The following is a 20308-nucleotide window of genomic DNA, read 5'->3' on the forward strand; positions in this document are numbered from 1 at the left end:
CATGGGGTAGGGAGTGTACCTCTCATCCCCATTGTTGTTCAAGGGTTTGCTGTACTCAAATTCTTAATGTATGCATATTTTATAATGTGAGAAGCAAAATAACTCCTTGGGAGGCAGGACTCCTTCTGGAGTCTAACAAAGTGTTTTGTATGCAGTTGACATTTGATAAATGTTTGCTCATTTGAAGTATATTTCAAGTTGAATAAAGAATGGAGTGAGAAGCTGCCAGAGTAGGCCTATTAGGCTTTACGTGAAAAGTGTAATCTATACCTTTGGAAAATGTGCTCATCTCTTACAAATCAACAAATGAAAACACCAATACCCTGATAGAAAATGAACAAACTACATAAATAAGCTTATGATAACAAGAACAAATGGCTTACATGAAAAACAATTGTAATTAAAGAAATAATGAAATTATTTCTTAAACCTCTATAAAATAATATAGTATGTGATATAGGGAGATAGAAATCCTTAGTCACTGTACAAAACTACACTTGTATAACTTTTTTAGAAAGCAGTTTGTCAAAATGCATCAAGAAACAAAAGTTCGTATACCTTTTGACCTTTTCTAAGAAACTTGTAAGGAAGTAGAGATAGAATCAAAGCTTTATAATCACAGTGTAATTTTGTACTAGTGAAAAATTGGAAATAACAAATATCTCATGGTAGAAGAATGGTTTTATAAGTTATGACATTCCATCATTATATTTTTCGGTCTTTTAAAAGGAACATTTTCAAAGGGTAGTGGCATAGGCTACTGAATGACATAGGAAAGTGGTTACCATTTTGTGTTAAATGAAAAAAGTATAGAATAGTCATTGGGAAAATGCAAATTAAAACCACCATCATTGGAAAAATGCAAATTAAAACCACAGTGAGATACTAGTATACAACCTGTTATTCAGAGTGTCAAAACAAACAATACATTTCCTGGCAAGGATGCAAAACAAGGAGAAACTTTAGTCTTGCTGGTGAGACTGCAAATAGTACAGCCACCTAGAAGACAATTTGACAGTTTGTTATAAAATTAAACGTATCCTTATCACATGATCTAGCAAGCCCACTCTAGATTGAAATCTACCAGCAAGATAAGAGAGTTCCAGTAGTTTTTCATCCTTGTCAGCACTTGGCATTATCAGTTAAAAGTTTTAGCCTTTATATGAGGTATGGAGGGGTATCTCATTGTGGTTTTGATTTCCCCTTTGATGATTGTGCTTCTGTGATGAAAAGTGAAATGAAAACCTGTATTGGCTGCTCTGCAAATATTTATAGCAATTTTATTTGTAATTGGCCAAAACTGGAAACAACCGGATTCCACTAAGAAATAGACTTTTTTTTAAACTCCAGCATGTCCATACAGTAACATAGGAACCTCCTTTTTATTTTCTTTAGAGATGGGATCTTGCTATGTTTCCCAGGTTGGAATACAGTGGCATGATCACAGCTTGCTATAGCCTTGACCCGCCAGGCTCAAGTGAACCTCCCTCCTCAGCCTAAAGAGTAGCTGACACTATAGATACGTGCCACCATGCCTGGCTAATTTTTTGTAGACATGGCATCTCTCTATGTTACCCAGGCTGGTCTCAAACTCCTGAACTCAAGTGATCCTCCTGCCTTGGCTTCTCGAAGTGCTAGCATTATAGGCATAAGCCACTGTACCTAGCCTGGAACCTCCTTTTAGTATATAGTTATATAAATATATGGGAAAATGGAATATATATACTAAATTATTATAAGAAAATCATCAAAATAAGCCATAAAACATTACATGAGATTATGAAAACATACCCCAAAAATGTGGCCACAAAGCAGATGAAAATGACAATCTAAATATTTCAGAATAAGCTAAGAGAATTTAAGTAAAAGATGAAATCTTTGAAAGAACCACATAAATCAGAAATAAGAATAGCTCAGACATGAGATAGGTAGGAAGTTCTAGCCAGAGCAATCAGGCAAGAGAAACAAAAGGCATCTGCATAGGAAAAGAAGTCAGACTATCTTCACTGATGATCTGATTGTATACCTGGAAAACCCTAAAGACTCCACCAAAGGCTCTTGGAACTGATAACTTCAGTAAGTTTCAAGATACAAACTCTGTGCAAAAATTGGTAGCATTTCTACACCAATAATGTTGGAGCTGAGAGCCAAATCAAGAATGCAATCCTGTTTATGATAGCCATACACACACACACACACACACACACACACACACTCACACTCACTCTCTGCCTAGGAATACCTCTAACCAAGGAGGTGAAAGAACTCTACAAGAACTACAAGACACTGCTGAAAGAAATCATTGATGACACAAAGAAATGGAAAAACACTCCATGTTCATAGATTGGAAGAATCAATATCATTAAAATCTCCATACTGCCCAAAACAATCTACACATTCAGTGCTGTTGAATGTGTAGATTGTTTCAAACTATACTTTGAGGCTACAGTAACCGAAACAGCATGGTACTGGTACAAAAACAGACGTATAGGCCAATGGAGCAGAATAGAGAACCCAGAAATAGAGCTGTACACCCACAGCCATCTGATTGTCAACAAAATTGACAAAAGGAAGCAACGGAGAAAGAACTTCCTATTCAATAAATGGTGCTGGGAAAACTGGCTAGCCATGCATGGAAGACTAAAACTGGACTTCTACCCTACACCACATACAAAAATCAATTCAAGATATATTAAAGATTTAAATGTAAGAACTCAAACTGTAACAATCCTAGGAAAAAAATCTAGGAAACATTCTGGGCATCAGCCTTGGGAAAGAATTTATGACTAAGTCCTCAAAAGCAATTGCAACAAAAACAAAAGTTGACAGGTAGGACCTAATTAAACTAAAGAGCTTCTGCACAGTAAAAGAAACTATTAACAGAGCAAACAGATAACCTATAGAATAGGAGAAAATGTTTGCAAACTATGCATCTGACAAAGGTCTAATATCCAGAATCTATAAGGAAGTTAACAAGCAAAAAAAGATACCCCATTAAAAAGTGGTCAAAAGACATCAACAGATACTTCTCAAAAGAACAAGTAGCCAATAAACAGATAAAAAAAAGTTCCACATCACTAATCACCAGAGAAATGCAAATCAAAACCATAATGAGACATCATCTCACACCAGTCAGAATGGCTGTTATTAAAAAGTCAAAAAACAACATATGTGGGCGAGGCTGCAGAGAAAAAGGAACACTTACACACGGTTGGTGGCATTGTAAATTAGTTCAGCCACTGTGGAAATCAGTTTGAAGGTTTCTCAAAGAACTCAGAACTACCATTTGACCAGCAATCCCATTATTGGGTGTATATCCAAAAGAAATTGTTCTACCAAAAAGATACATGCACTCATATGTTCATCATAGTGCTAGTCACAGTAGCAAAGATGTGGAATCAACCTGTGTGTCCATCAGGGATGGATTGGTTACATATAAACCATGGAATACTATGCAGGGAAGGAATGCAATAAGGGTTGAAAAACTAACTGTTGAGTACAATGCCCAGTACCTGGATGACAGGATCAGTCATACTCCAGACTTCATCATTACACACTATACCCATGTAACAAACCTGCACGTGTACCCCCAAATCTAAAAGAAAACTTGAAATTATAAAAAAGTAAATAAAATTCACCCTTTTCCATGTTTTCAGGGGGGGAAAAAAAAAAAGTGAGATGGCTAGACCATAGAAGGAGGTGCAATGAGAGCAGACAAAATTCAATAAAAGATTAAGAAAAAGGAGACAGTTTAAAATGGTAATTGCATTAGAAAGAAACCAAGAGAGCATATACATCGCAGAAAGTACAATAAGAAAAATAGAAAAATGAAGAAAATAAAAAGATTTTTTAAAAGGAGTCAAGAGGTGACAAGACTGGCAAAGAGAGCCAGAATAAATATAAATGGAGTTCCCCAAATGTAAGCCAAAGGATTGTGGTGATGTTTATGTAACACTGAATATACTTAATGCCACTTATTGAATACTTTAAAACAGTAAATTTTATGTTACTTATTTTACACATAAAGTAAGCCAAAGCAATGGACCAGAACAGCTATTAGGACTGTAATTCAAGAACGCTTAACATTAAAGTAGGTTTAAATGTAACATATGTTGAAAGCCACCCTGTAAACCTGGAGAAAGTAACCCACAACAGTTAACGTTGAGATGCGGTTCTGTAAAATTGCTGAATTTTGAAAAATAAACCCTTTTTACATTGATGGGGGAAATAAAAAGCAGATCACTTGCAAAGAAAATCAGACTGGATTTTTGGTGGCAACATTTTATGTCAGATATTAAGAAAGTATTTATTCAAAGAAATAAAATAATTCATATCTCACCAAACTACCCTTCAAGAATTCAGGGCATTGACAAACATTTATGAATATGAAATAGTTCAAGGAAAATGGCTATAATTGTTCCCATGAATCCTTCTGAAGGGTATACTAGAGAACAGATTTCAGACAACCAAGAAATGATTGGAAAATCTTCAACATAAGATCTGGTGGTGAGCAAATTGAATATATTTTGTGTGTAGCATCAATATTAAAAGGTGGGGATAATGATGATAAAATAGTATGTAAATATTACATGGTCTGACATTGTAGAAATAACCCACAAAAAAAAATGGGAGGAAAAGAGGAGGGTGAATGAGAAGTAGAATAAAGTTGTTTGCCTCTTAGGAATTAGCTGGGAGCAAAAAGATAGCCCTTGAAACTGACAGGTAGAAGCTTAAACATACTCAGAAGTGCAAGGTAGAACACTAATAAAAATAATACCAGCTGGGCATGGTGGCTAATGCCTGTAATCACAGCACTTTGCGGGGCCAAGGCAGGAAGATTGCTCGAGCCCAGAAGTTTGAGACCAGCCTGGGCAAAATGGTGAGACCTCATCTCTTAAAAAAAATAAAAAATAAAAATAAATAGCTGGGCATAGTGGCACACACCTGTAGTCCCAGGTACGTAGCAGGCTGAGAGGTCGGAGGATCTCTTGAGCCCAGGAGGTCAGGGCTATAGTGAGCTGTGATTACACCACTGCACTCCAGCGTGGGCAACAGGGTGAGACCCTGTGTCAAAGTAATAATAATATTAAATAATAACCAGCAATTTGCAGGGAGGCTTAAATTTCCCTTTTGAAGGTTTGATAACTGAGTTGGCTGAACTAAACTAACAGTAGATTAACAAGAGAAAAGCCATACAAATTTATTGATATGTAAGCATACATTAATAGCTAGCAAAATGTCTGTGGGCATGCAGGGAAATCAACACTGCAGTCTAGCAGAATCTATGGAGAAGTGGCGAGTGAGGTGGAGACTAAAAATGAGGAGAGGTTGTGGGACCTAGGGGATAGCAGAATACAGCTAATTCTGAGAAAGAGAAAGCCCCACCCTGAATAGAGAAGTGAGAAGAGGTGTGAGATCCATTAGACGAAATAAGAGACTTGAAAGAAAATGAGACCAAAGAGGCAGTCTCGGGAAAGTACTGCTTCTGGGGAAAGGAAAGAGGGTGGCTTGGAAGGATCACCATCTACCTGGAGCCTTGGTGATAAAGAGAAGAGGTAGTAGAAATTAAGAATCTTGGTGAAACATAATAGAAAATAGATAATCATTTCTCCCACCCAAAAAGGAGTCATTAATTAAAAACAAACAAAAAAAAACTTTATTAGGTACTATTGACTAAAAAATCCAGTTAAGTTATCTAAATTCCTTGCTTTTGCCTGTACACAACTATATCTGGTTTAGGGAAAATAAAATACTTCAAGATGAACAGAAGATGGCAGGCAACATCTATATAAAGTTACTTTAGCTAGAAGACAAAACGATAGTCAAAACATTTCAGTTGGGCCGGACACAGTGGCTCACGGCTGTAATCCCAACCCTTTGAGAGGCCAAGGTGGGTGGATCACTTGAGCCCAGGAGTTTGAGTCCAGCCTGGGCAGTATAGTGAGACTTAGTCTCTACAAAAAATAAGAAAAAAAGTTTTTAACAAATTTTAGTTGATGAAAAGTCTTCCCGAAACATCCAACTATAGCACTAAAGAAAACTACAGCACAAAACTACAGCACAAGAATTTAAAATATCCTTAAACTAGCATCTGTAGAGATAAAAAGTCTCAAATCCAAATTCAAAACTGCAAAACAAATGGACAAAAAGAGGAAGATATGAAAAGTGAATTTACTGAACCCAGGAAATAAAATGCATCAGAAGAAAAATCGGCTTTTAAAATGAAGTTAAAGCCAGATGCAGTGGTGCATGCCTGTAGTTCCAGCTATTTGAGAGGCTTGAGCACAGGAGTTTGAGGCCAGCCTGGGCAATATAGAGAGACTCCTGTCTCAAAAAAAAAAAAAAAAAATCATAAAGAAAAAAATGTAGCTAAATTCCAAAGTACATAGAAAAGATTGGACTGAATATAAGAAGCACTGAGAAAAGGTATGCAAACAACTAAGAGAGTGAAAATTAAATGAAGAAAGGTTAAAAAGTAATAGAAAGTGATTAATATAGAAGATAAGTAAAAGTAGAGTTCCTAAGAAGATAAAAACAATAGCAAAGCTAATAGTTAAGCTTTAATCCATGAAAACATTCTGGAAATAAGAGATGACTCCAATCTACATGTTGAAAAGGCTCATTGTGTACTGGGAAAATTGATCCAGAATGGTCAGTTCCAAGTCATGTCCTAGTAAAACAACTGGACTTTCAAAATGATGAAGAAAAATTGCTCTGGGCTTCCAGACAGAAAGGAGAGGTTAGCAACAGACTTCTAAACAGCAACATACAAAGCAAAACAGCCATGGAACAACAAATTTAAAGTCTATGAAGGTGTAAACCAAGGATTTTATACCTATGACTCATTCTTAAAAAAAAAAAAAACCATGGTAAATCCTACTATATTAATAAAAAAGTATTTAAATGGTGAAAAATGCCATGAGCAAAGTCAAAAGGCAAGCAACAAAATGGAGAAAAATATTTGGACTTATATCACAAAGAACTAACCTCCTTGGTGAAGACAACTTCCTAAAATTCCAGGCAAATAAGACCATCAACCCAGTAGGAAAATGGGTCAAAGATATGAAAAAGAAATGCACATGACAGACATATAAAAGATATTCCAGACTGGGCGTGGTGGCTCACACCTGTAACCCTAGCACTTTGGGAGGCCAAGGCGGGCAGATCACTTGAGGTCAGGAGTTTGAGACCAGCCTGGCCAACATCGTGAAACCCCACCTCTACTAAAAATACAAAAATTAGCTGGGCATAGTGGTGAGCACCTATAATCCCAGCTACTGGGGAGGCTGAGGGAGGAGAATTGCTTGAACCTGGGAGGCGGAGGCTGCAGTGAGCCCAGATTGTGCCACTGCACTCTAGCCTGGGCAACGCAGCAAGACTTCGTCTCAAAAATAAAATAAAATAAAATAAAATAAGAGATATTCCACCTTCAGTCATACAAAGAAAAATACAAATTAAAGCTATGCTAAAGTGTTTCTCAACAAAATCCAAAAGTTACACAATATGCCCTGTAGACTGTGGGGAAATAGGCACTTTGATACATTGCTGGTAAGGATACATAAGCATAAACTGCATGGGAGAGAATAGTCAAAGGGAGGTTTGTCACAACAGCATATTACTTGCATTTGCAAAAGATCGGACATAACCAAAATGCCCCTTAATAGAGAACTGATGGCATAAACTGAGGTGTATCCAGACAGTGCAACAGTCTCCAAGTAGGTGGTGCCCCTTCCAAGTCATCCTCTTTCCATAAAAAAGAAGGGAGAAGGTCTCTATATACCAATAGAGAATGATCTGTAGAATACATTAGGAAGTGGAAAAAACAAAGGCATTGAAAAGTATGGAATCTATCCACAGAAGGAAGGAGCAGGGTAAAGGTGCCAACAACAGAAGAGAGATTTCTCTAAATAGAAATTGTTTCTGTAGTTTTAACCCTAAATCATCATGTATGTGTACATATTCAAAAGTGGGATTAAATAAAAAGGTAGAATGAAAGAAAAATCTGAAAAGGAACTGAAGTAAGTTTACACGACTGTATCACATTTTGGTGACATAACCACACACAAAAAGGAACAAATTCTAGTGACTCTATAACATAGATTTTGAAATGTACTTTCTTGGTGGGATATATTCAGTAGTAGTAGTATTGATGCGCTGCTATTTTGAAAGCATTAAGCGTTGAAAAATGTTTTCATTTTTTAAATTTTTTAAAAATTTTATTTTTGTAGAGACGAGGTCTCACTATATTGGTCAGGTTGGTCCCAAACTCCTGGGCTCAATCCTCCTGCCTCGGCCTCCCAAAGTGCTGGGATTACAGGAGTGAGCCAGTACACCTGGCCTAAAATGTTGATAATTGTTGGACAAAACCATAAAATTTATCAAGGCTATAACTTAAAATTTAGTCTGGAAATTCCTTTGACTGAGTAAAGTGAAAATGAAGCATAAAATTACACAGGAAAGCTAACATAATAGAGTTTGTGTTATATGGTGGGCACTTTGCTGACACTGTATAGATGCTATATCATTTGTTTCTTGCAGCTATACATTGAGACCCATCTTATTTTCCCACTAGGTTCAGAGAGATTAAAAATTTGCTTCAGATTAGCCAGTTACTAAGTAGAAGATTGAGATTTAAACCCAGATTGATGTGACACCAAAGCCTGTGCTGTTTTTCCTACATTATTGCAGGATATCCATCAAATATCCTGGAGCAAAGCATTCTAAGTTGCTGCTCAGAACGTAAAGATGCAAACCCCAAATCAGTGGTTTATTCATTCTTCATGTAAGAGCAATGCGCTAAAGGAGAGAAGTGTAAGTTTTCTTTTATTTCTGATGGGGAAACAAGCACACACATACACATTCTTGTGATGAAGATAGATTTTACAGAAATTGCCGTTGGTAACTGAAATTGGTAAAGGTGTGAACTAAAAGTGGTGAAGTAGAAAAGAAAAAAATCTAACAGGTATGGGTTTTCATGATGTTGTTAAAAGCAAGAAACCTATCAAAGCTTCCCGTTATGACCCTTCAGTGTCCTTCTATGTTTTGTGCTATGAAGCAATAGAAATATGAAAGAGCTAAAATTTTACTAAATATCTAAGGCGAAGAAAGTATCCTTCAGTCAGGAAAGCCTTCGCACAGCCTTTTTGTAAACACCAACCTTTAAGATACTAGTTTAAATAAATTATGTTTCTTCCTTTTGAAGGTGGGGGCTGTTGGAGATTTCAGAGGTCCTAGAGCCCCCTTTACCCAAGCCAACGCTTTATACTTCTACTGGTTTCCCTTGATGATAAATATATTTTTCATTCAGTTCAATACTACTGTTTGAAAGGTCTGCCACTTGAAGTTATTGGGATATGAAAATTTACCTGTTTTAATTTGATGTATCAGTTATTTGATTATGATGGAAATTTAATTTGTAACTGAGAGTTTTAATTTGTGTTTGTAATTTGTAATGGAAATTTAATTTGTAACTGGAATTTTAATATATAACTGAGAGCAATAAGAAAATATGGTGGATTTGCTATAAAGATTTTACAAATTAATTTTAAAGCTTTTCTTTTTGTCAGAAGCTGTGGTGATCAGTGACTTTGGTGAAGGCTAAGAAGGTTCAAACAAATTTGCAAATGATATACAACTTCTAAGGTAAGCTACTATGATGACTCAATCAAGATTTTAAGTGCTCTTGACAGACCTGTAGACTATACTCAACATCCCAAAATAAAATTTATCAGGAATAAATATAATATTGTATTTAAATTTTATAAAGCAGTTGCAGAAATGGTAGACTGATTTGTAGCAGTATGATAGACTAGAGAGCCTGAATTCCTCCCTCCACCAACCATGTGAGGTACTAGATTCAGTATAAAAAATATCCTTTTACAGGAATGGATGAGCCCATTAAGAAAATAAGGGGAACTTTCTGGGGCTAGAAATAAAACAAGTATAATATATCCTGTGAGATAAGCAGGTGCTGAAGTCACTGAATACTTTGGGGGCATCCATGGATTTCTGTTGGCATAGAAGTTTTGTGTAAGGAGCAGGATGAGGACTAGAGAAAAAGATCCCTGGGTCCCATATAAAGGTAAGAAGCCTGATCAGAGACCATCTTGCAAAGATATTCAGTTCTGGGTAGACTTACAATCTTCCCTAATAATTCTTGGTTATCAGCTCACATTCACTTGAATTTGGGACCTTAATTTACACCATTTTTATAGTTTGTAAAACTCCACAAGTGGAGGATTTTAATTTAAATTGGACCTCAGTCTGTAATACTCTCAGGTACCTGGTAAAAACAATAAAAAATCGTCCTTGGAGGAATTCCATGGAGGAATGTACTATCAATGCAGTCGTCAAATAATTGTAGTTAAAATTCTAAAAAGTAAGCTTATACACATTTTTTAAAATTACAAAATGTAGCAAGGGGGAAAAAATCAAAACACTAAGAGCAAGAGTCAGCAGAAACAGCAAACAACTGAAACAGATCTATAGAGATTTCAATTATTAGAAATACACATTACATGAAATAAATATGTTTATGGCCAGTTGCAGTAGCTCACACTTATAATCTCAGCACTTTGGGAGACTAAGGCAAGAGGATCGATTGAGCCCAGGAGTTCAAGACCAGCCTGGGCTATATAGTGAAACCCTGTCTCTACAATAAATAGAATTAGCTGGGTGTGGTGGGGTGCACCTATAGTCCCAGCTATTCAGGAGGCTGAGGTGGGAGGATTGCTGGAGCCCGGGGGTCAAGGCTGCAGTGAGCCATGGTCACGCCACTGCACTCCAGCCTGGTCAACAGATCGAGAGCTTGTAGGTATGTATGTGTAAATACATACATATGTACATAGTTTAATATGTTCGATAAATAAAATAGGAATTATAAAACAAAGAGTAAGAGGCTGTAAAGTGATCAGGTGCATTAAAAAAAGAATTGGCAAGAAATACATACTCATTTTTTTTGTTTTGCTTTTACTCAGCTTAGGTATTTTGAGATTTATCCATATTGTCTGTAATGTATATTAATAGTTTATTCCTTTTTATTGCCAAGTAGTATGTCACTTTATGAATATACCACAATTTGTTTATGCATGTGTAGATGGAGATGAATTGTTTCTAATTTTTAGCTAATACAGATAAAGATCCTATGAATCTTCATGTATAAGTTTTTATATGGACATATGCATTCTTTTCTTTTGAGTGAATTCCTAGGAATGGAATGGTAGGTAGATTTTTTTATTTTTTATTTGTATTTTTTTTAAAACGGAGTCTCACTCTGTTGTCCAGGCTGGAGTGCAGTGGTACAATCTTGGCTCACTGCAACCTCTACCTCCCAGGTTCAAGCAATTCTCCTGCCTCAGCCTCACAAGTAGCTGGGATTACAGAAGTGTACTACTTCTGTGATCAAGTCCAGGTAATTTTTGTATTTTTAGTAAAGCGATGGGGTTTCACCATGGTGGCCAGGCTGGTCTGGAACTCCTGACCTCAAGAGTTTGGGAGATCTGCTCACCTCGACCTCCCAAAGTGCTGGATTACAGGCGTGAGCCACCACGCTCAGCCTTTTTTTATTTTTTAAGAAGCTGCTAAAACTGTTTGCCAAAGTGGTTATCAACAGGTAATTGAATAACAAAATTGTGGTATATCTATACAATGGAATACTCCTCAGCAATATTTGTAACAAAGTGGATGAACCCCAGAACAATTATGCTATGTGAAAGAAGCCAGACAAAAAAGAATATGTTACACTTATTAAAAATTCTGAAAAATGTAAGTATAGTAATGGAAGCATATCAAATGCAGAGGGGACAGCAAGGGAAGGGAGGAAAGGAATTCAGAGGGTCAGGAAAGATTTAGGAGGTTCACTATCTTGATGTGATGATGGTTTCACGGGTAAATACACAAATGTCCAAACTTTTCGAGTTGTACATTTTAAATATGTGCAGCTTACTGTTAATTATTTCTTAACAGAACACTTTTTAAAGAAATAAAGCCAGAAAATAGAAATAGTGAATAGAGAAGTGTATCTTGATAATAATTCATGTGAAAGGTTTGGAGATTGAGTTTCTATTTGGATTATATAACCATTAAGCCTTTCAGTGCAATTCTATGAAAATATGAAGAGAACAGGTATGACACTTGCAGTATTAACAGGAATTACGAATTAGGATTCAAAGATTTGATAACATCAGTAAAGATAGCCTTAGGCAGCCATATCAATACCAGTCTCACCTCCAGATCAGAAACATCCAGACCCTGAGACCAGACAACTCACCCAGAGTGTACTTGAGAAAAAGTTTAATCTCTAGGATAAAATAAGAAATAACTAAAATCATTAACTTCTTAAATAAAGGAGAGTAGGAGTACCACATAACAAACACAGGAAGCTAAAAACTTCTTGAAAATGATTCTTGAAAAAAGAAATGTATAGTTAGTAGGAAGAATTAACTGAAAAAGGAGAAAAACCCAGTAACTTTTTTCCCTGCCCTATACGCCAATGGCTGACCAGTGCCCCTTCTGAACGACCCATTTGTCTTCTAAAATAGATAATGTTAGAGCACTTTCAATTAGGTTATAACCACCTTGTGTGGGTCTGGGAGCTGTTTTGTCTCTTTTAGGTAATGTTTACACATGCCTTACTGATTTCCTGTAGCAGATTTTATAGTTAGATTCACAGCATTTATATTATTTATAGTAGTTCCACATTATTTGGGTTATCTTAATCTGCCCAACTATCTATAGCAGTTAGCAGCATGCAAAAGGGCATCTTTAGTTAAGTACAATTTTTGAATTCTGCAACGAAATTTAAATTGAATATCATAGATCAAAATAAACACCAGGCTGATTAAAAGGAGAATAAGTATTATAGCTGGTAGCGTGTTCATCAACTTTGTGGACAGCTGGTAACTTTTCCATTTTGGAGTGAAAAAAACAAAACAAAACACTGAAGAACATTTTATAGAATAGAATTATTATATAACATTTTTTGTACAAATGAACGTTGATAAAACCAAAATAAAAAAGGTAACATTAGAAGAAATATTTGAACCAAATAACAGCATGTTTATGAGAAATAAAGAACTTATTAAATTTTATAAGAGAAATCTCAAGACTCTAGTAAATTAAATACAGATACAAATTTATAGTTCTCATAAGAAGAAAGTAAAAAACACAAAAAGGAGTGTTCGATCCCACAAGTAATCAAATGCAAATTAAAACAATAAGAGAACATTAGAACATTTTATTTCGTTCTAAATAAGCAAGAATTCAGCAAGGTATTGGGGATGGTGAGGTTTTGGCGAACCTCATGGTATACTCATGCTGATAGCATCTTTAGTTAACTGAACTATGTTAAATTGCTTTTAGAAATTGGCATATAGCAAAGTTCTAAAAATGTATGTATGTTTTGACCCAGTCAACCAATTTGTGGTATTTTTTCCTAATAAAATAAACTAAGTAAGGAGGGAAAAATAATGCATGAAAATATTTTGATAGGATTGAGCATGGGAGTGACAAATGGGAAATAACCTAATGTCAGTGATAGTGGGTTAAGCAAATTACTATAGTATTAGTGTTGTCAAAAATGATAACTTTTTGCTGGGTGCAGTGGCTCATGCCTGTAATTTCAGCTACTTGAGAGGGTGAGGCAGGAGGACTGCTTGAGGTCAGGAATTCAAGAGCAGCTTGGTCAACATAGTAAGACCTCATCTCTAAAAAAAATTTTAAAAATTAGCCAGTATGGTGGCATGCCTGTAGGGCCAGCTACTAGAAAGGCTGAGGCAGGGCATCGCTCTAGCCCAGGAATTGAAGGCTGCGATAAGCTCTGGTTATACCATTGATTCATGTTTCTTATCTGTAAAGTGGGACTAACATAATAATATTTGCTTTATTTTTCTTTCAAGGCTATTGTAAAGAATACATATATGAACAGTCTGGATATTATAAAATGCTATATAATTATAGTGAGGAATATTAATTTAGCATTTTTTTGTTTACATTTGTATCAAAAACAAATTTTCAGATATCTTTGAGGTAAACCATTTAATTTCTGGAATTAGAAATATATATTCAAAATATGTGGTTTTAATCATTGACTCATTTATCTTTGCTGTGCTTTTTACTTAACTTTTGTGGCGGACCATTGATTGTCTATGCAAAAGTCATACCAACCTCCTACTTTCCTGCTTTCTTTTTATGATTGAGGCAGAAAATGCCAGATACTCATTTTTCTAGACTCCTTTGCACTTAGTGGGTAACTGTTTTATCCTCTTCAGGCCAAAGAGATATAGAAGTTTATTGGAGAGCTCCCTGAACAATATTTTCCCCCTCAGAAAAGAGAAGTTATGTGAAGAAGTTCTCCCTTTCCCTCCCTGTTTCTTTCCTTCCTTATTTGGATGTTGTAAATGAGACTCTTCCTGGAATTGCCAAGCCACTGTAGCAGCCAGCCTCCAAGATGGCCCCCACCACCTCCTGGTATTTGTGCCCTGTGGATTCATTCTTCTTCCATACTGTGCCAAGACTGGTCTGTGTGACCAATAAAAAACAGCAAAATGTTAAGTTTAAGACCAAATTCTTAAAGACATTGTGGTTTCCATCTTTATCACACTTTTGCTGATCACTTGCTCCAGAAGAAGCTAGCCAAGTGAGCATCCCAATGGAGAGGCCCAAACAGCAAAGAACCAAAGCCTCTAGCCAGTAGCCAGTAGTCCTTCTTCTAGCTCCAGTCAAACTTCATGATGATTGCATCCCTGCCTGAGGCTGACATTTGAGTCAGAACCATTTAGCTAACTACTGCTGGATTCCTGACTCTCAGAAACTATGTGAAATAATAAATTTTAAGCGATGTGTTTTAAGCTTACAAGTTTCGGATAATTGTTACACAGTAGACAACTAATTTGATACTGGCACTAGAGGTTGATTGATGCAGTAGACTGTGTCCCCACAGAATTCCAGTGTTGAAACATAATCCCTAATTAGATGGTATTTGGACATGGGGCCTTTAGGAGGTGATTAAGTCATGAGGGTGCAGCTGTCATGAATAAGATTAGTGTCCTTGTAAGAGTCCTGAGAGAGCTTGTTTCACCTTCCACTATGTGAGGATACAGCGAAAAGATGGCCATCTGGGAAACAGGAAGTGGGCCCTCACTGGACACTAAATCTGCTGGCACTTGCATCTTGGGCTTCCCAGCCTCCAGAACTGTGAGAAATAAATTTATATTGTTTATAAGCCACCCATCTATGTTATTCTGATATAGCAGTTCAAATGAAATAAGACAAGTGATGTCAACAATTTTTTTTTGAGCTAGGGTCTTGTGCTGTTGCCCAGGCTGGAGTGCAGTGATGCTATCACAGCTCACTGCAGGCTTGACCTCCTGGGCTAAAGCAGTCTTGCCATATCAGTCTCCCAAGTAGCTGGGAGTACCAGTGTGCACCACCACGCCCAGCTAATTCTTTTGTTTCTTGTAGAGATGCAGTCTTACTGTGTTGCCCAGGGGTTGTCTCAAACTCCTAGGCTTAAGTGATTCTCCTGCCTTCGTCTCCCAAAGTGCTGGGATTGCTTTGGGAACAATCCCATAGGAGCCATGGTGTTCAGTGACAAATATTTTAAGTGGGCATGGCTTTAGAACTTGGTAGTGGATGAAAGGTGAATGGACATTGAAGACACTGTCAGTGTAAACCTAAAGTATCTTGGAGAAACTGTAGTCTCATGTTTTTTGGTGAGGTTGCCAGGAAGGGCTTAAAGGAAAGTGGGGAGAATCCTGTTAGAAACTGGAGGAAAGGGGAACCTTCTAATGTAGTAGCATAAGCTTTATAAAGCAACACTGTCACCTGTAGTAATATAGAAACTAGAATGCGCATAATGAACTGAGTACTGTAGCTAAAAAAATTTCCAACTAGACTTGAAGGTGCCACCTGGTTTATGCATAAAGAGTGAGAGGATCAAGTATGCTAAAGAAAGGATTGATAAACCTGACAGAGCTGAGACTTGATGGTTTTGACCATGTCACCTCTCCAAACAGTAAATGATGCTAAAATTAAGAAATGGCTTCTTCTAAGTGAAAGGGAGAAATAATTTTCCTCAACCTTACTAAGTTCGTAGTTGGGACAGACTCCTGCAGCAAAAAACAGATGAACAAGAGAGAAACAAGCACACTTAGTAATGTTGCAGTGCAGTTCACATGAGAGAAAAGTAACTCAAGAGTGGCTTAGAGTGGTTTAAAATCCCAGCTTATAGAAAATCTTCAATAAAGAGCAATAAATTGGCCGGGTGCGGTGGCTCACCCCTGTAATCCCAGCACTTTGGGAGGCCGAGGCGAGCAGGTCATGAGGTTAGGAGATCGAGACCATCCTGGCTAACACGGTAAACCCCGTCTCTACTAAAAATACAAAAAATTAGCCGGGCGTGGTGGCGGGCGCCCTGTAGTCCCAGCTACTTGGGAGGCTGAGCCAGGAGAATGGCGTGAACCTGGGAGGCGGAGCTTTGAGCTGAGATTGCGCCACTGCACTCTCGCCTGGGTAACAGAGCAAGACTCTGTCTCAAAAAAAAAAAAAAATTATTTTAAAGAAGCATATTTTAGGGTGAAATATTCTAGTTTCCTTCTTGAACAAGGATCAGATCCAAGGCATTGTCAGGAAAACTAAGGACAAAATTGAGAGTGTAGCTGTAAAATCCTTTGTTAATATTTAAGGAAGATCTAAGTTTCTGCCTCTTCAGTCACATAAAAGGGCCTCTAAAGAAAGACTAATGGTGTGACTCACCAATCCATTCAATCAAACAATAGGGCTTCCCTTAAGCTTAAGCTTAAGGGAATGGTCCTTATCCTGCAGCCATTTCAGCAGAATCTCAAGGTAGAGGAGGGCTTATCTGAAAAAGATTTGTGCATGTGGCTTTTGTTTAGTGCAAAGAACCCCAGTGAGATTCCTAGGAGACCCACAAAGCTTTAAGAGAAATGTATTTTGAGGATCACTGCTAGCTTGGATTAAAGGGGACAGAGAGTACAAAATGAAAAGATGCCTTTGAACCCCCAAACTTCTACAAGCAGGAAGCATGATGAGAAAACTACTCAGCAGAAAGCAAGTGCTACCTTTCATAAAAAAGAAAGAGTGACTCAGAGGGATGAACTTGGAAGACGGATCCCAGAACCATGGAGAATCATTTCCCGATGGAAATAGGACTGAGTCTTAACGGATTTCCAGATTTCCAACATTTCCCTCTGTATTTTAGTAACCTGATTCTATGTACTTTCCATTTTCCTCCTTTTTTGAAAAGGATTATCTGTAATGACTCTCTCGACCTCACCAAAAATTGTGTAGGTCAATGAATTAACTTGCCTCTTTAGCCCAGGGGTTGGCAAACCTTTTCTGTAAAAAGCCAAATAGTAAATATTTTTAGCTTTGTGCCTGTTTTTGCATAGTTTACCAAATAATTTTGCTACTAGAGCTATGCGTTTTGCTATGTCTTGATTCATTTATTGTATTCCTACTTGGAAATTATTCCCTTGACAATGCACAACTGAACTTTTATACTCATCTCTATATATGAGTATATAGACATATGTATTTTTCTACATATGCCTGTATTTTTGTATATGGATATTTTGGGTAGCAAGCTTTGTAATGATTTCTCCTAGTCTGCTACATTTATTCCTGTAATTTTTGTTTTATTGATTGCATAAAAAGTTTTTATTTTTCATATAAAAATAAAAGTTTTCAATACTCAAATTGATTGTCTTTTTTTCAGTACTCAAATTTTTCTCCTAAGGTAATATAAAAAAAAGTTCTCCTGTTTAGTTATTTTTCGGCTTTTCTTAGGTTTACTTTTTTAACCTCCTGAAATGTATTACCATGTGCATTGTGAAATATTAATTCAGGTTCATTCTTTTCTACACTGACATCTTATTTCAGTATTTGTTTAATTGGAATTGCTTTGTGCTTGTTACATTTTAAATTAGTTTTACTACTGAAAAATTTTTGTCTGTGTTTTCTGCTTAATGCATTCTTGTGGATTTTGTCAATCATAGCTTTATAATGGTGTAATTCTGGTGAAATGACCTCAGTACCATTAACTTAAAAATACATAATTTGATATTCCCATTCTCTCATTATAAAATATACATTAAACTTATTTAGAAATTCCTGTCAGGAGCAAATCTCCATATACTTATTTATTCCTTTACTTAATCAGTAATATACTCATGTATTCCTTTATTTTCCATCATTGGAATTTTGTGACTTTTAAAAACTAAATTAGTATTCGGAGAAGTTAATTCTCAAGTTTTAAAATAAATTTTATTTCTTAAAACGATTCTAGATTTACAGAAAAATTGCGAAGATGGTGCAGAGATTTCCCATATATCCTACAACCAGTTTATTAACTGTTACATATTAACATGTTACAATTAATGAACTAATACTGATACATTTTTACATTATCATTAACGAGAGTCCATACTTTATTCGAATTGCCTTGGTTTTTACCTAATGAGCCTTTTCTGTTCCAGAATGCCACGTTACATGTAGTCATCATGTTTCCTTAGGCTCCTTATGGCTGTGACAGTTTTTCAGATGTTCCTTGTTTTTTTATGACCTTCACAGTGTTCAGAAGTGTTGGTCAAGTGCTTTGTAAAAGTGTTCCTCAATTTGAACTTGTCTGATGCTTTTCTCTTTATTAGACTGGGGTTATGAGTTTTGAGGAAGATCTCAGAAGTGCAGTGCCATTTTCATCACATACTGTCAATTTCATCACTGTTGATGCTGACCTTGATCACTAGGCTGAGGTAGTATTGGTGAGGTTTCTCCACAGTCAAGTTTCCATCACCTCTCTTTTCATGCCGCTCTCTGGAAAGAAGTCATGATCTATAACTTACACTCAGGGAGTGGGGAGTTATGTTCCACCTGCTAATTACTGGGAATTCTTCTGCACAGGAGATTGTCCCTTCTCTTCCATTTATTTATTATTCAATTACTTATGTCAGTATGGACTCATTATTCTATTTTGAGTGATTCTTATTGTTAATAGAGTGAAGTCTCTCCCTTTTTCTTTCCTGTCACCAAAGAATAAGAATTCCATTGAAGTTATAACTTACAAATTTGCCGAAAAGATTTTTCTGTATTTGTTATTTTAGTTGAATTCCTTAACTTTTCTAGGTCTATAATTGCTTTTTGTTCTGTTTCACCTTATAGATGATGAGCTCTTTAGCAGTTAATGTTTATTTATGTTTGTGTTCTCCATGTGTTGTACCTGGCATATAGTTCTTGTTCAATAAATATTGAATAAATGCATTAATAAGGTTGTCGTGTATGGGAAGAGAGTTTTTTTTTTTTTAATTTTCTGGTTCTTATGAACTTTTACCTTTACAGCAACTTAGGGTTGACTTCCCTTTCTCTCCCACTAATTTTTACTCTTTTTAAATAAATTATTTTATTTTATTTTTTGTAGGGATGGGGGGTTGCTCTGTTGCCCAGGCTGCTCTGTAACTCCTGGCCTCAAGATTGATCCTCCCACCTTGGCCTCCCAAAATATTGAGATTATAGATGTGAGCCACTGCCCCTGACCCTAATTCTTAATCTTAATTCAGCATTAGGTACAGCAGTTCTGCTTGCTTCACTAGAGTTAGGCTTCCAATAGCTGACCTTTATTATTATATTTTGTGATCTGCACATCATCTCTTTAAGGCAGTGGTTCTCAAAATGTGGTCACTGGACCAGCAGAATCAACATCCCGTGGGGACTTGTTTGATATGCCAATTCTCAGCTGCCCTAGATTTATTTAATCCGAAATTCTGCGGACAGGACCCAGTAATCTGTTGCACCTGCTCTCCAGGTGATCCTGATGATACTAACGATTGAGCATCACTGATCTATGGTATAGTCCTTCACAGGCAGCACATCTGTTTCTTCCTCTTTTTATCCTCACTCAAACCATATCACATTTCTGCATTAGGTCTGTGGATTTTGTTTTTTCCTAGTTTTTACGTGTAACTTGGAAAAAGTCTGTATACTGAGAATATAAGATTAATGTTTTCTAGTGTTCTTAAAAATGACTTAGTATCATCTCATTCATCAATTATTTTTGATGAGTCTTTCCAGTATGTTTTTTAATACTTAAAGATTGACTTTTAAAATGCTTTTGGTCTTACTCTTGTAAGAATTGCACACTAATATTAGAGAATAATAAATTTTAGAAGTGCAAGGAATTCATTCTAGTTGCTTCTAATCAATGGTAAGTTTAAGAAATAAAAAAGTAAGGGAAGCCGGGTGCACTTACAGTCCCAGCTATTCAGGAGGCTGAGGTGGGAGGATCACTGAACCTAGC

The 20308-nt window shown here is 36.4% G+C and overlaps 1 protein-coding gene across 1 annotated transcript in view; it reads left to right on the forward strand.

Annotated features, from left to right (window-relative positions):
- The window catches only part of CAB39L (calcium binding protein 39-like), a 146057-nt gene that overhangs the window by 5804 nt on the left and 119945 nt on the right, over positions 1–20308 (forward strand). The window contains exons 2-3 of the mRNA XM_011988798.1: positions 8689–8811; positions 9567–9642. The gene's annotated coding sequence lies outside the window, so the exon portion shown is untranslated. The remainder of the gene's footprint in view (positions 1–8688; positions 8812–9566; positions 9643–20308) is intronic.

Source organism: Mandrillus leucophaeus, unplaced genomic scaffold (genome assembly GCF_000951045.1).
Source record: "Mandrillus leucophaeus isolate KB7577 unplaced genomic scaffold, Mleu.le_1.0 Scaffold338, whole genome shotgun sequence".
In the NCBI taxonomy this organism is placed as follows: Eukaryota; Metazoa; Chordata; class Mammalia; order Primates; family Cercopithecidae; genus Mandrillus; species Mandrillus leucophaeus.